This window comes from Abrus precatorius, unplaced genomic scaffold (genome assembly GCF_003935025.1).
Source record: "Abrus precatorius isolate BTA unplaced genomic scaffold, Abrus_2018 Scaffold8, whole genome shotgun sequence".
NCBI classification, from domain to species: Eukaryota; Viridiplantae; Streptophyta; class Magnoliopsida; order Fabales; family Fabaceae; genus Abrus; species Abrus precatorius.
In genome coordinates, this window is record NW_020874428.1 from 21081413 (window position 1) to 21096202 (window position 14790).

The following is a 14790-nucleotide window of genomic DNA, read 5'->3' on the forward strand; positions in this document are numbered from 1 at the left end:
CAGTAATGAAATCTCACTTACCGAGGAGCTTTAACTTTGAACCAAACCTAGTTCATAAACCCGCGAAACGGCGCCATTAAAATATTTTCTATTATCTTACTTCATTATTTGGTTGGCTTAAATATGATTTCTCTTATATTTTTTACTTTTTATTTAACCTTTTTCATTTTTAAGTTTAATTATTTTTTAGTTTTCATATAAAATTTTAGGATTATTACACGTAATAATGTTATCATTTTATAATATCTTTTTTATTTTAATCATTATATAAAATATTATTTTAAAAAATTAATCTCTATATATAAAAGAACAGAATTAAAGAAAGACTTCCATTACTCAGTAGTTTTGACACTCGTAAATTATTATTTTTCTTTTAATCTTTTGTAATATATAAAGTTGAAACAAGTTTTAACTGTAAATTAGCTCTTTGTCCCACCACATGTTATACTCGCTTCAATTACTCATTTTTTATAACATATTAAATCTCATTATTTTTTGTTTACATAATTTTTATCAAAAATATATATAATAAACAAACTTTCAAGTACTAAGGTTATGAATTTATTTATTACGTGAACTAATAATTAAAAGTTATGATATATTAATTTTTTGTTAAGTTATGTTAATAAAAAAAGACCAAAAATATTTTAGAAAATAAAAGATTAAAATGTTATTGTTTAAATCCTACATTTTGTATTATGAGCCTCAACATCTTTTATATGAAGGCTGCGCTTAAGATGGTCGTCTTTGAATTTTACATTGCTGGTCCTGTCTTGCCGAAAAAAATAAGATCGTTGGATATATTTTAAAATATTTAAACGGTCAAGATGATGAGAAGGTGTACATGAATCAGAATTTTATCTGCATTTGTGAATGTAGAATTTAAATTAGACTTGATCTAGTGTTTTTATAAAAGTCATAAAATTTAGACTTAATTTTAATAAAAAAAATTGTTAAAATATAATTTTAGCTTTTTTTCCAAATTTTATTTTAAATTTTTTTGACTAATATTGTCTACTGTCAATTGTTAATTTTTTTTATTGAAATATATCAGTTGAAGGGACTTAAAAATAAAGTAAAAGAGAAAAAAATTAATACTGTATTTATAAAAAAAAAACATATAAATTAAGTTAAAATTTTACAAACTTTTGATTAACTAAACAATAAAATTTTAGTAATTTGTTATATTTAAAATTTTATTAACCTCAACTTTAAAAATTGAGTTTAAATATTTAAAAATAAAAATTTTTATAAAAAAAATACATAATTATTATATTAAAATTATAAAAATATAATAAATAATTAATTTTTTAAATTTTATTATTATTAACTGCTTATCATTCTCTAAAAACTAAAATTAACAAAATTCTTGCAAGAAAAATCTAACCTCAAATCGCCAATTTGAGAAAAAGGCACAGTGGAAGAAGGGATTGTCACAGAAATGCACACATCATGACTGAGAAGTGGCCAGAAAAAAAAGAGATTTTAAGATTGTTTAAAAAGGTATTCTTCAGATTTAGTTTAGAAATTCATTAAATTCTCAAAATACTATAAATTTATTTATTTTTATTCTCTCGCTTTTTTTAAAGTTTACCAAGCATCTTAGCATATTTTGGACGTGATTCTTTTAGAAAAAAAACTTATATTTGTTTAGGGGGGGAAAAACCTCAAACAAATTTACTCCAATCACTGATATGTGAAGTATTTGTATTTATAAGATTTTTATGAAAGTATTTTGTAATTTTTTAATTCATTGTATTGAATTTCTTAGTATAATTTATTAATGTAATTAAGTTCCAAACTCAGTTTTAATTTGTAATATATAAGATTGAACTACAACTATAATCTTCCAATATGACTTATGTCGACGTCCTATAACTATATATGTTTTTCTTTTACCACATTAAGAAACCATGTCAATTAACCAAGGTCTTCTGGTCGTGTCTCAAGCATTGGCGATGCATTGCTAGCTTGGAGGCATAATTTTATCTCAATTCTTGGGCTAAATTTTATTATTTATACAAATTAAACATTGAAAAATTTTAAAAACAAAAAAATTATAAATATAAAAAATATTTTTTGTATTTTTTTCATTATGTAAAATTTTATCTTATTGAAATTTATAAAATAATAAAATTATATTAAAAAAATGTAATGTAAAAACAATGTCATGTTAATGTTATATATATATATATATATATAATTTTTTTCTCTTCTTTTATACATATGCTTTAAGGGATTGAGATCAATTCACTCACACAAGATAAGAAATCAACACGCGTTGCCAAAATCATGCTCCCAATTTCACTGGTAAAAGAAAGCAAACTGTAAATGCCCATATTTACAGAGTAAGATAAAATGTTCAGTAAGATTACATCAAATCTCATTTTTACAATTTTATTGTTAAAATAAAATGTTCAGTAAGATTTATAATTTTGTTTGGAACATGATATTCTAAGATATCTTATTTTCTAACAATTTTTTTAAACTCAGGGAGTTATTTAGTTTCAAAAATATTTTTTTAAATTTTCTAATAAATAACAGATATTTTAATTATTTATCATACAAATATTTAAAAATAAAATATAAAATATATTTTTATAATTGAAAATATTTTCTAAAATAAAACCCTTTTTTTTTTCAAAGAGGAGAAAATATATTTTCTCGATTTTTTTTTTTGGTTTGGGTCATGCAGTATATTTTTAACCCATGGGTCATGGGTCTATGAGGCCCGAAGGAGGGGTGGGTAAAGAAGACTTATTTTAATTCTTAAGAGGAACTTGCCCCATGGGCCTGTCGTTCCTTCTGTGCAAAATGAAGGCTCCACAAGGACCCAAAATATATTTTACAAACAAAAAAAGTATTAGATTGTTCATTGGGGATTTGTATCCTCATTTTCATTAGGTTTATAATAGATTAGGCCTATATATTAAATAGATTGAATTATTTTTTAAATCTTATTTAAATAAAACAGTTTAATTTTAGCTATCTAAAATTTTTTAATCTAACAATAATAAATATGTATAATTAAGCCTATCATAAAAATAATATTAGCATTTAATTATTTTTTTGTTGTAACATTTGTTAAATTATATGCTCGTATTTAAAGACTTATCTCGCTAAATTTAGGTTGATGAACTTGTTTAGAAATCATTTTTTTTTACCTAAGTTATATGTCTTGTTATAAAAAAAACACTCTAAATAAACTTTTAAGTTGGATATTAAAATATGTATTTATAACAAATAAGAGTTTGGATCTTAGGCCTCGTATTAAAAAAAGTACATTTAATAAAAAAATTAAAAATAATCTTAATTATACAGCTATATGGGTAAGAGAGATAATATAATTAATAAAATTTACATAACTTACTCTTTTTTTTTATTTTTTTTACTTTGCATTTATGTAATTTTAGCTTGTGATCAAAACAATAATCTGTGAACCAAATTGAGCCATAATTAAGTTGAAAAAAATTCAGTTGATATGAAATTCAACTTGAATTCCAACCAAACATTCTTTTCAAGTCAAGTCAAAATTAAGTTAGATTTATTTTGATAAACTCTGATTTAGCCCTACAAAGATGTCTTGGCCCCAACAAATATTCTTATAATCATATACTCCCACTCGAAGGGAAGGAATATTCAACCAACCAAACCACTATATATCCCATCAAATTTGGGTCACTCAACCAATGATTTTGGTTCAATTTGTTCCAATTATTAAATATTGATAATTTTAGTCTTTATTATGATGATTTTAGTCTTTAATATATAAAATGTAAGTCTTTATTCTTAAGTAAGAGTATTTTTAAAAGTTAATTTTCTTTTACATTATGTTATGTGGTTCTTCTACATAAAGCATTTAATTTTTTTAATTTTAAAAATATATTTCTTTAATTCAATATAATACAGTGTTTATTATTAATTATAAAAGTATTTTTTTAATTTAAAAACTAAATTTAAAATTAATTATATAATATATCTTTATTATTTTTATTTTTATTTAATGATACAGGTATAATGAACGAATTCAATTTTTTTTTGTTATTTTATAATTTTAAAACTAAAATAATATTTTTGTAATTTTAATAATTAAATTGACTAATACCCACATGTTAACAATACACTCTTTGATAATTTTTTTAACAAAAATTTATTAACAATCACAAAAATCATTTGATTTCTACTTTTAATTTTATTATTTTTTCTTATACTTTTTATAATTTTTAATAGATTTTAATTAATAATTAAAAGTGTATTAAAGATGTGTTGAAAAATATAATTTTACCACTCTATACTCATAACTTTTAGGACTAATTTAATGTATCTTCATTCTAAATAGATGACGCATGCCATGATAGCACGAGATTTATTAGAACAACAAATGAGTACACCCCTAAAATTAACTGGCCATAATTTGTTTAAAATTTGAAATTTTAATTTTCATATTTTTTAAATTAAAAAGTACATGTTTAAATAAAAAAGACAAAGACTAAACTACTTTATTATATATTTTAATCATGTTTAGTGATTCAAAGTAATTTTTATATATAAAAAAATTAACTTCAAATTAAACAAAAAAATTATAAAGCCTACCTACACACAAGAATCTCAATAATGCAATAGATCTATTCCTTAATTAAGTCATTTCATGTAGTTAAACTACAAATATGGAGCAAAAGAAGGTTACAAAATATTAATTGGTGAATTTAATCATCTGTAACGTGCTATGTCGTTTTCTCCCTCCACATTCTCTCTTCTTTACCTCCCACCTTTCCTTGGACTAAAAAAATGTACTGCATGCAATACGAGCACACACACCATTTAAACTACTTTAATGTTAGAACATGGCTATGTTGTAGCCAAGAAGACATGGTAGGAAAGAAAGATTCGTACGTATAATTGAAGCGAGAGTGAAGACAAATGGAAAAGTACTATTGCAATGAAGGGAGTACTTGAATTGCCAAAGAAGGGGTAACACATGGAAGCGCAAAAGAGGGCTTGAATGGGGGGGCTACTGCTACTGCAATGCTTTTATTTTCCAAACATGGTTTGACTTAAGCTGAAGCAAGTGTGGTGTCTTTCATAGCCCCTAGCTTCCTTGGATCACGTAAATTTTATCCTTTCTACGTGGTTACTTCCATCACCATATGTAGTATGAAAACTTCCCTGTGTTGTGTGAATGTCGCTTCACACCATCTCAAGTAGCTCACAGATTTTCTAAAATTCAAGTGTTAAGGGAATCTGTTGGAATGAATTTAACTACTAAACTCATTTGATCAATAAAGATTTCTTTGAGTTTTTATAAGCAGAATATGTGACAAGAAACTATAAAAATATGAAAAATAGATAAGACAATATAGAATTTTACACAAGAATTTAACTAGAGCTGTCAAAAACCCAATTGACCCAGCTCTAGCCCTAGCAAATTTAAATAATTTAAATAGATAAGACAATTCTTGTGTAATAATTTAACCATAGTCTTTTTTCTTACACAGATGTAAATTCCTTATTATCTAAGTATTATTGTGTAAGAGCTTCTATGTCCTCATTTCCATGTATCGTGTACAAATCTCTTGAGAATTCTCTCCCCAAAAAATTAGAAATAAATTTAATTAATGTTATTTAAATATTTATAAATGGAGGCTTACTGATACTTATCTCTTCTGTATTTTACTTTGACGTTTAAGGTTTTGTACATGAAAAAATATTTTTAGTATTTTACGATGCATAAAATTTATTATTTAATTTTCTATCATACCATTCATATATTAGTAATTAATATTTTATTTATTTATTATTTTATACTAAATAAACATTAATGACTAAGAATAAAATCATAAAAAATATTAATTATTCATTAATTTTATAAAATAATATAAAAATAAATAGAATAAATTGATAAAATATATTTTAAAGAAAAAAAATGGAGAGAATAATAAATGACAAGAATGTTATGATAATTTACAAAAAAAAAAGAAAAAGAAAAAAGAATGGGACAATAGAAATGAATGGTTCTGTTTACATGTAAGGTCGTTGTTAATAAACTTCAACTAAATTTGTTAACTTGTTTCATCGTTTATTTATGTAACATCAAATTTGATTCATATAATTTGTTAAAATATAATATAAATAAGATGTGCTATTAATAGTTTTATATCTTTCATATTTTTAAATAAAATTTTAAGTTATAAATTTAAAAAAATTTGAAATTAAAATTTTAAAAAATATAAATATCACGTCATTATCTATGTCAAATTTATATTATATTATGTGAATTAAATTGAATGTTAAATAAATAAATATTAAAAGAAGTAACGAATTATATATAAAAGTTCATATAAAACATATTTTTTAAGGATATATTTAAAATTAAATAAAAATAGAAATTAAGTAAAATAATAATAATTTCTTAAATACCAAAAGTCCTGTCATGTATCGCACATGCATGAGCTATCCCCTTCCGTCTTTGTTGATGATCTCACGTCTAATAAGATAAGAAGCACCTCATCATCTTTTCATGGAAATCATAGCTGTAACAAATTTTCCAATTTTAGAATTTAACTTAAATAAATTATAGTTTTATTTTTTTATTTTATTTTATTTTTATCATTAATGCAACTGAGTATAATTTTCAAGAAATTTGACTACAAACTTTATAGACAAATTGAGTTAGTCACACGTAAAAACATGGAATCTGCTTAAACTATTATAGTTTTTGATATTAAAATAATATATGTTAGTATATATTTTTTTAATAAAAATCATCAGTTTATATGCTATTAATTTATACAAACATTATGATATATTATACTTATAAAAACTGTTAGTACAAAATATCAATGTACATTATCAATACATCAAATTAAATATTAGTAAAATATATTATTTATTAATATAAATAGTCGTTTTCTAATAAAATTTTAGTGGCAGTGTGTGATCGATTTGGTATTTTGGATGCATCAAAATGGGACAGTTTTTGAAAAGTAAAAAAATGTGCGATGGTGCATTTAATGGACTTGATAAAGATTGGTTCTGGGTCATAATTCTTGGCAATGAAATCTTGAAAAGTGTCTCATTTTGAACTTTGTTTCTACGTTCTTTTTTAAAAAATGAAGCCAAATTCACACACTGACCGTCTATATTTCTTACATCTCTCAGGTCAATGATATTTTATGACAGAGAAAAAAGTCAATGATATTTTCTCTCCCTCTTTCTTTTTTAATGAAATTTCGCCCCGAAAGAAAGGAGTGTTTTGGTTTATCAGAAGATTTGTCTTATATCATAAACTAAGTTTCGATCGTTGACAACAAAATTAGTCTTATATTATAAACTTTAGTTTTTATTTTAAAAATTTATAATTATACTAAATTTTTAATTTATAATATGATAAAGAATGCTAATAACATATTTTTTAAGCACACTTTTAATTATTAATTAAAATATATTAAAAATTATAAGGTAAAAAAAATATTAAAATAAAAATAACAAAGAGTGAAATTTACATAATTTTTATATCACATTTCATATTAAGTTTTAACACTTAATATCATTTTATTCTTATCTTATTTTTATATATTTATAACTTCATAACGTAGGATTATATATATATATAGTATTTAAAAATTACATGTACTGAAATATTATATTTTTTTGAAAAATTATAAAAATCATTAAGATAATTTTTGGTGTAAGTACATAAATTCAGAGATAAAAGATTAAAATAGTAATAAAATCTCAAATATTGTTATTGATAATTTTTTTAAAAAATATTAAAAGTTGTCGATGATGATTTTTAAAATAATAATTAAATATTTAAATAGTATAAAAAATGGTCAAAGCCATTGAAAATTTTTAGTACAGTTTTTGAAAAAAATATATTTTTGTAATTAAAAAATATAAAAAAGAGCCTTAGTTATTAATAATATATTATTAATTTAATTAATTAATTAATATCACATCAATGAGCTCAAATTAATATAAGTGTATGCAAATTCATGCACTAGTATAAAAAAGATTTTTTATAATAGGTTTTACATCAATTAATTAATTAACTGATTGAATTAAAAGCGAAGTGATGTTTTTTAAAATAATTTTTTAATATCAATTGTAAGAATAATTGATTAAAAAAAACTTTATACATTTATTGTTTTTGGAATCAACCTAGAAAGTGAAAAAAATAGAAAAATAAGAAAACTGTTAAAATTTTTAAAAAAAATTGTGCAAACTCCCTTTGGAAGCGTAACTTGGATAGATTTTGAAAAATTATATGAAATAAATATATAATTTACATAAATTAAAATTTTGCATTAAAAGTTATGTAATTTCAAAATTTACAATAATAAAAATGAAAAATTACATATTACAATAATAAATAAAAAAATACATAATGTTTTACATCAATTATTTTAAAAAATGATGTAGAATCAATTCAAAATATAAACATTTCATTTTCGTTTACTAGTGATTCTTGCATTGATTCTTAGAACAACTGATGTAGAAAGTACTTTTTACATCAGTTTTAAAAATAATTGATGTAAAAAATATTTTTTATATTGATTATTTATTTCTAGAATTAATGTAAAATCAATTCAAAATGAAATATTTTAGAAGCATGAACATAAATTGAAATCAACAAATAAGAATTCTTTCTTATATTCTCAAACTTCTATCATGATTTTTGCTTCATTCTATGTTTTCTTTAAGACATTAACTTACGAACATTAATTCTTACTTGGTATATCAATAATTTTATATATTTTATTCTATATTTTTTTTTTATTGACAAACAATGTATATTTGTAACTATTGTATATTTTTATTTATAATACAAAAATTGACAACGAACACTACATATGAAATAAGATTAAAGATAAACATTGTATATTTTTTATTTACAAATTTAATGAAAATTAAACACTAAGTAAATATTGAGATGTAAAAGATAAAAGAGGAATACACACAACACTAAAAAAATATTTACTAAATTGTTAAAAGACTATTGACACCATTAATAAATAACGAGAATAATATTTTTTATATCAAAATCTAATATAAAATACGTATATTTACTACGTTAGTTAATTAATGTAAAGTTTTCTCACTATTGCTTGTATCTACATCGATTTACCAATCGATACGGGACTTTTGTATCCCATAAAATATTCCTTATAGTTACTAGAACTAATATTGGGAAAAAATCTCAACAATCATCAATTATTTTATATGTAAACACAATATAATATAATATAATATGGTGTTTGAAATGAGCTAATAACAATAAAGAGAAAGGATTGCTGGCCCCTCTTGGGTATTCAAAAGACAATGATGCTTGACAAAGAATATCTGTCTATCATGGCAGAAACTTATCTACTAGATTTAGTCATATATACTCTTCTAATGACAAAGCAACACCCTGCATAATAACAGTCTTTCACGTTTAGTCACCATACAGAAAGAAAAATAAAAGGGCGCGTAGAATCCAATAACATCACTTATTTTAGCACTATGGTTTGAGGTGATTGCAAGTAGAATCCTGTAAATCAAACACCTCCATAATGGTGATTCAATTCCTTGTGCAAGTTATAATTGCAGAGCAGTACTGCAAGCTGAAAAATGTAAATGATATATTGCTGACTGTTAATGGAGATTATTAACTCATGATGATTACTTTTGAACCTGTGTAGGTACCAAAAGTAAAGCCACAGGAAATGTTGGGGTAGTGAGGGTACTTCCTTGACCATTGATGTAACTACAACCGGCCCACCCTTTATTTATTATTAAAATTAATGGTTTTTAAATATTTTATATTATTTGTATACTATTTTATTACTGATAGATCTAGTGCTTGCTTATGACCCATACATGTGATAAGTCTTCTGCCTACACATTGAACCAATCTAGCTAAGCTTAGATTGTAGTAGGAAAACTGCTGACTTTTATCAATCATACTATATATACAAACTCAGGTTCATTACCTTTTCAGTATACTCATGTTTCTCAAAATTAAAAAGAATTCTCAAGTGAATCTGGATAAATTGGCTGGAGAATACTATAACTAGGCACGAGGCATTATCCCTTATGTTAGCTATAACAAATGGTTTGAATGTATATTCATGTGTGGATGCCTGATGGAGGGTTGAAATATATAATAGGTTCTGTTTTACTTTTAGAAATGACAAAGTGAAAAAGGTAAGAGAAAGATGATTATATGCATTTAATTATTTAATGTTAACTTCTATATGAAAAATGATTGTTCGAAATTCTTTGAGGACAGACGCATATTAATAACACTTTCGATTTTTATAGTTTGATTTATGTGCAACCGTGTTAAGGATGACAATGAGTAAAGTAGCCGATAAATTTATCCACAATGGATAAGGTATTTACCTGCTACATAGGTACAGGTATAAGTATGAGTAAAAACCTACAAATTTTAATAGGGATGAATGCGGATATGGGTATCTAAGTACCCACCCCGCTATATATATATATAGTTAAACTTTATTCTACAACTATGTATTGAATTTTTGTATTATTATACTACTTATTTGAAGTTATATAAGATTAATATAAAAATATATTTAATAATAAAGTAAATCAAAAAAATTATTTTAGTTTATATTTTTAATAGAAAAATTTATTTACTATTTATATCGTTTAATTAGGTTAATACAATTTAATTATTACATAGTTGATATGAGATTGGCTTTTAAAAAAAATATTATTTATATATGACACAAAATATTTTTCACCCAAATATTTTTGTTAGTAAAGTCATATTGATATTTAAATCATAAAGTGAATGATAAATAATAAACATATTGTAAATATTTTATAAATTTTACAATTACTTACTATTACCAGAAACTTATTATTTATTGATAATGTTTAAATTTTATTTTTTATATTTTAATTTAAAATAATATTTTCCTATGCAACATATGTATTACAAGCACAACTATAATCTATTAAATCTAAATAATATTATTCTTATTATTTATTTACATTCAAAAAAGTTTTTGAAAAGATATAAAATATAAAAAATTATTGTTAATTTTTATTTATTAATTTTTTCTTCAGATCAAAAAGTATAATTTTTTTTATACATAAATATATTTCTTTATTATAAAATTTTATTGTGACTATTTATCTTTTATTCAAATTCTTTCTTTTAAAATTTATATACATTATATATATTTAATTTATTAAAATAAATTTTTAAAAATTTGTATTTTTGACAAAATACTTTCGTATAATATGATTTAAAAATATTAGTATTAATACATATATATATATATTATTTTAATTAAATCTATTATTTTTCTTACAATTTTAAATTCAAAAGTTAAAATTTTTTTTATATATTCACTTTTCGTTGTTAAAACTTGTACTTCTCTGCTCTAACTCAACTCTTATTCTCAGTGTATGTCTCATTAAAATTTGAGAACTATGAAATGTTATTCATTAGAGTTTGTTGTCAATGTCGTCACAAGAAGTCACCAAGTGATCCCACACGAAGTACCACCATTGTGCAGATTTATTTCGTTATCGCTCTGACATTGTCAATCGATCGAATCTCACACAAGATAGGGTTATTACTGACAAATAACTTGTGCGTTTAGTTTCACTTATTATTTCTAAGAATTTTAGTTTAAAAAATTATTGTATTAAGATATATTTAGCACTTGTGATATTTGAATATTTATTTTTTATCTATGTTTATACTTTGTTCGGCAACTACATATTGAATTTTTGTATTATATATTATGTTACTTATGTGAAGTTATATAAACATATTTTTTCCTCAAACAAACATGGGTAATGAGTACAAGATGGGTATACAGGTATCTGAGGGTACGAGTACGTGGATTAATGTTCATACCCACGCAGGTATGGGGCTGGGTACAGATATTTTTTTTAAAACGCAAGTATGGGGATGAATACTATAATACCTTACCCATATCCTATCTATTGTCATCCCTAACTTAGATCTTAATTTTAACTTTTTTATTTATATATTTGTTAGTTGTTTAAATTAAATCTCTTACAAATTTTTTTTATCAAATCTGCATTGCATGTTGTTGAACATTGACAATGAGCAATTCAAATTTTAAAAATAAAATTACTAAAAATTAAAGGACAGAGATAAAAGTACAATAAAAAAGGAGCTTGCATTTCATAATATAAATTTTTGTGAGAGCGTGTTCATATCTGTGATGTTGGTGCTTCTTTGACCATATGACCGAAAGATATACTTTTATGATTTTCAGATTAATTTATTCAAAAAATTATTATATAAAATTTGGTGAGCACATGTATATACATTATTTCAACAATGATATTTGTCGTGCTAGTAATATAATATATACGCCCTTCGAGACTAGGAGTTTGCATCAAACAAAAAATATTTATAAAAACAATTATTTTAAAGATATGTGAAGAAATTGTAAAATGATACGTCATCATTACACAATTCAAAATTTGATATAAATTACATAAAACATCCTTAAATAAGATAATGGAGTATAGAAAAGACTTTAGTTAAAGAGACAACCCATTTCAGTTATCTCTATGCTATAAAAAATGAATTATGAATGTAACCTAGCTTCACTTTCAAATTAGGTATTGTTTGGAAGTAACTTTCCCTGTAGGGAATCCTAAGTTACCATTAGCATAGTAGATGAATATTATTTTCGCCTATTTTGTTGAAACTTAGGCCACATTGAGAGGTATCCCAGTTTGATAGGTAACTTCCCGGCAAAGTTACCACTGCCGAGAAATTTAAGGTTTTGTGCCTCTGTGGATTTCAACTTTCAAGTCCACCCATCTCCATAATCTCCGTCACCGTATTCCAAGTTTTGAGAAGAAATATCGTAGTCGGCAGCGTACAAGGTAAGAAAACCTACTTACTATGTATTATAATAATCATTTTAGTCACAAAGTTTTCGAAAGAAAAATAGTCGTCCCTACACAAACTTACATGCAAACAAAAAATTTTCTTTTATTTTAAAATCAGTGCCGAGTCTAGAAGACTTTATTCTTCTAAATTAAAAATTATATTTTAAAAAATAAAATACAATTATAGTTATGAATTAAAATTTATAATTACAATATCATAGTAATATATATATACATATATATAATTAATTATTAAAATATCAACCGTAATTTTTTTAAAACATACCGTTCTAATCATAGAAGGGTGAAATCTCAGGTCTTCCCATCAATTCTCACGTAGTACTTTTTATCCTATAAATAGGCTTATAACCCCTTCCTCTCCTATTCCCCATCAATGTCACTAGCCATCTGTTCTCTCTCTTTTCTCTCCATAATTTCTTCCTTCCGTTTTCAGTATCCCCTTTATGCATTTGTGTTCTTCTACTGCAGGGTTTGGCTCATGGAATATGGTTGAAGAGATTGAGTGTGGAAGAATCTGTAAAGCTCAGGAGGGATAGCGCCATGATACTGATGATGGTCTTATTGGTATACTTGGCGCTATCTATCCTGAGTTTCACGGGTTCTTCTTACTGTTTATAACACCATAGCTGCAATATAGATATAAACCCTTGAGTATCATGCATCTTCTCCCCTCCCTCGTCCCTTTTTTATTTTATTTATTTTGCAGATTATTTTATTATTATTATTTATGAAAGACAAATCAAAATCTTGATGATGGTGAAGACAAGAGGAGTTTCGCGGAATTGAAATTCATCGGCGATACGCATGCTATCATGGTTATGATTTTGTGTCAAATTATGCAGAGTACGGCGAATGAATGGTTTGTAAGCTCTTATGCCTGAACTTAATTATTACTTGGTTTTGTGCCTTTTCCCATTCCTAGTAATTTGATCTCTAGACTACCGATTTCGCTTTTCCATTTCTCAGTCACAGATACATGCACGGTCACGGGCCGAATAAATTTCGTTAATATATCCGATACTCTAGTTTCATAATATCTAAGACTTAGGGGTTATAGCGTTCTTGAATAGTATGTAATTATTCAATTATTTTCATCTAGGAAACTTTATTCTTTTCACTGAAAATAAAGTCAATTTATATATATATATATATATATATATACGATTATAGATGGAATTTTTTAAACACTCCTAAAGATTTAGCTAGGTCATACTAACATAATAATCGTATAAAACAAGTGATGAGAATAGGACTTGGAACATATGAATCAAATTATTTTTGGTGATGTACAGACGAATTCGGAACAGGTAACTGAGGTAATTCAAGATCAGAACTTGGTTATGAATAAAAGGGAAGGAAAACAATATATATCTTATTATGAGTATTGGTGGAATCCTATATCGTGTTTAATTTCACGGTAGCTAGGGATATATGTGCTAAAATTTTGACTTTATTGCAATGTGAAATCTATTTGTAAACGGGAAAGCCCATCCCTTATGCTCTATTGAAGCTAAATTTAACTTTTAAGGGCTGAAATTAGTAAAATTTAAAATACAAAGTGTTTAAAATTTAAATTTAAATAATTATTAATAATAAACTATTAAAAAATGTTTATCATATTTTTATTATTTAATATGAAAGACATTTTTTTTAATAAAGATTTATTAATTTTATATGTTTAAACTCAATCCTAAAAGTAAAAGTTAACAAAACTTATCAATAATTTTTTTCCTCCTCTTTCCATGTACACACAATGAGGTTAAATTTAATAACTTTTTATTTTATAATTTTATTCTAAGTAAAAGTTCATATTATATAATGATTTTTTTTATTACATTCTTATAGTTAATCAATCTTATTAAAATTTGATAT